At 33.2% G+C, this 3504-nt stretch overlaps 1 long non-coding RNA gene across 1 annotated transcript; it reads right to left on the bottom strand.

Annotated features, from left to right (window-relative positions):
• Nucleotides 1–266: 266 nt before the first annotated feature.
• Nucleotides 267–2723, bottom strand: LOC132066877 (uncharacterized). The gene is made up of 3 exons (XR_009416955.1): nucleotides 2436–2723; nucleotides 1479–2349; nucleotides 267–575 (listed from the first exon to the last, which is right to left on the bottom strand). It is a non-coding gene; the product is annotated as an uncharacterized LOC132066877 (long non-coding RNA).
• Nucleotides 2724–3504: the final 781 nt, after the last annotated feature.

Here is a 3504-nt window from a genome sequence, read left to right as displayed (position 1 = left end):
GACTTTTGTCGCCACTAAAGAGGTAAGACTATAATCGCCACTAAAGAATGACTTTGTAGTAGCAACTTATTATCGCTACAAATGCTAATTATTTTTTGTGGCAAAGTTCAGTAGCCACTAAAGCCATTTTTTCAATAATTCAACAAATACTGGGCTGGTTGATTTTCATGGCTACCTGCTTTTCTAAATTGAATATACAAGTATGTCTATCAATTTTCATCAAATATTAAAAGCATATAATTCAACAAACACCAAATGCATTTCTCAAGCGGAATATTATAAATAAATACCTACTAAATAGTCAATTAACCATACACTACCCAATACTTTATCATACCAATACTTGATCATAGTGCCATTGTATGCATTTACATATCACCAAAAGGAATAAAACATAAAGTGTATCCAGTCTTCAAACTCCTCCTTGTTTTGACACCTTTGACAAAAAACAACAAAATATTAGATATCTACAAATGCCTCCTTCTTCGACGCCTTTGACATAAATAAAACACAAGGTGTCTTCAAACTCCTCTTTAATCATCTCTATTTGTAATAGTTTAAGAACCTTGTCCCTGCTATTAAGAGAAATAAGAAAACAGAAAATCACAATATAGCCATCTTGATTGGTAAGAACCATACTGAATTGTGAAAGAAAAAGTAGTCTATTCAAGAATTGAAATTCTAGATAAAAAGAAATTAGGTTGTTCAAGAATTGAAATTGGAATCACCACAATATATATAACACAAGTTAACCAGATTTTATATTCAACTAATATAACACAAAGTTATAAACAGAAGTTTAATAAGCATCTTTTTTATATATAAAAAGGGAAGTTTAAGAAACATATAACTGAAAGTTCATTCCACTCGAACCATATCTTCACCCTCGGTGGGTTTCCACGGTGGCAATTGACTTGACCATGTCTTGACACATTAAATAAAGTGGTGCACTTTCTTGCCAGGGCCTGTGCACCCCCGGGATTAGTCGGGCTCAAAGAGACTCGGACACCCGGTGCTTAATCAAAAAAAAAAATATCTTGACACATTAAATAAAGTTCTACTTTCATATATCACACTCTTAACATTGTAAAAACTTTTATAACATATGATTATATTCCATGAGCTTTACACGGATAATAATCTTATCAAAGAAAGAAGTTAGCATAAATATGTCCCACTCACAGACATACATATTTCATCGAGGGACCAAGAAAATCTATCATGTTTCAAAAACTAGTGAACAAAATGCAGTCTTCATAATTCTGAACTATGAGAATGGACCTAAATTAGCATTAAGAGTACTGGAAAAGAACAACAAATCACCCAATAACATAGTGATCCAACAGGGTTTGAGAGAGAGTTCAAAATTATAATTTTCCTATATAAGTAACAGCTCTTAGATGAATAATCTAAATAACTTCATATTGTTTCAAGAAATGCCAACTGAAATCATAATTAAATTACAATAAAGAACAAACCTGGACCACTATTTTCAATCTCTAGAATGGGATGTGCACTTTCTGCAAAAATCTGTGATGAACGTGATGCGATAGAAAGCTATTTCTTTGGTCACTCCATATCGCTGTCCTCTATGTCAATGTTCTCTTCTTCGCATTCTTCATTCTCCCACATATCTATATGGTTGTCATCAATGAAATCCTCTTCCTGATTATGCACACTTTTCTGAGCCTGTTCACTTGCATCATTATAATTAATGCTTTGTGGTTCAACACCACCCCTATGTAAAGACACCACGATATCAATTTCTTGATCGTCAGTACGCAACATATTAAATTCAATTTCCTCTTGTTGATAAGCTTTTCCATTCAGTAACACTTCATCTTTAACCTCTATACAACTATCATTCTTTTCAGGCATATTATAAAGGTCACAAGTATTTGGTTTTACAACGACAAGCCACTCTTTGTCAACCATATCATTCAAGTAGAAGACTTGTTCAAACTGAGATGCCAACACAAATGGTTCATCTATACGCAAGGCACAACGAGTGTTCAAATTTGTGAAACCGTATTTGTCAATCTTATATTCTTTTACTAAATGAGCCACATCCCATCAATGACACCTGAAGAGGTAAACTTTCCTATTTTCCCTATAAGACAACTAGTAAATGTCCTCTATTATGCCATAATACTCCTTTTTAGAGTCTGAATCATCTCCTCACACAAGAACGCCACAATTTTGCATTGTCATTCTCGACTCAAGCTCTTTTGTTTGGAATCTAAATCCATTCACCATCAATGTAGAGCATCGATGCACCACTGGTCCTGGACCAACTGCTAAGCTTAAAAGGTCGTCACTTGCATGTCCTTGTGCTGATAGTTGAAGGATCTACAAATAAAAACAACCAACTCGTAACCAATAATATCATGGGATAAATACACTTATAATTCAATGTCATTTTATTAGACACCTACACATGCACAAAACCAATTAGGAAAATCATCAGTATGCCTTTCATTTCCCATTGAACTTTGTCTTTCAATCTTTTTTTTGTGCTCCCTGCATTTTTGTAATAAAGGTTGTTAAAACAATGTAATTGAACTATTTAACTTTGAAACTGTACAACAGAAACAAACGTATTCTAGAACAACTGCATAAATAATATGGTCCATATGCAAACATACTGCAGAAATAGAACCCGTTATATCACGTCCTCTTCAAATTTCATTTGACGTAGACTAGAAAAAAATGTACTCCAGAAACTTGCAATCACTAACTCCATAAAGTTGGTAAAAAAAAAAAAAATAGAGCTACATGGATAAGTAAAGAACTCAGGATCATAAAGTTATTCACACGACTATCCAATCTCAATACAAGTACTTACACAATAAAATAGTGGAAGAGTTTCAAGGAAGTCAAAATAGAAAACCAAACTTGAGCCATTTGGGAAAGCAAACTTGAGAAAATAATGACCTACATATACATACACCTTCTATAAAAAAAGGAATCAATATCCATAAGCTACATGAAATTTGAAAATCAGCCTTTCACATCAAATAGAGCAGAAATACGAAATCCAACAAGAGAATTGTATTCAATTGACTCCACAAAAGAATTCAAGTTATTAGAGCATTTTTTTACCCAACATTAGCATAAGTAGAATTACAATAGAACTATCAAAACTTTACAAAATTCCTAGGAAGGACAAAGCAGAGAAACATGAAAATCAAATAATTGGTCTAATGAGATCACATAAGAAACACCAAGAGCATAGCAAATAACGAACCTTTACAACAAATCATAAGAATTTCGTGTTGCTCCAACCAAACTTAAATTAAAGTCAAACTCATACATCTGACCTCCAATCTACCCACTACCCCCCCCCCCCAGCCCTATTTATCAACTTCAAATCTCTTTCACCATACAACACATATCACACACACATAAATATCCATAAAAGCAACAATCCTGCCAAAGAACTAATCTCAAATCTTTTCAAGAATCCAAAATTTTCAATCAAAATTCAAAATTTTACTCATCTGG

The sequence above is a fragment of the Lycium ferocissimum genome, chromosome 8 (assembly GCF_029784015.1).
Source record: "Lycium ferocissimum isolate CSIRO_LF1 chromosome 8, AGI_CSIRO_Lferr_CH_V1, whole genome shotgun sequence".
NCBI classification, from domain to species: domain Eukaryota; kingdom Viridiplantae; phylum Streptophyta; class Magnoliopsida; order Solanales; family Solanaceae; genus Lycium; species Lycium ferocissimum.
This window is presented reverse-complemented; position numbering and strand designations above follow the sequence as displayed.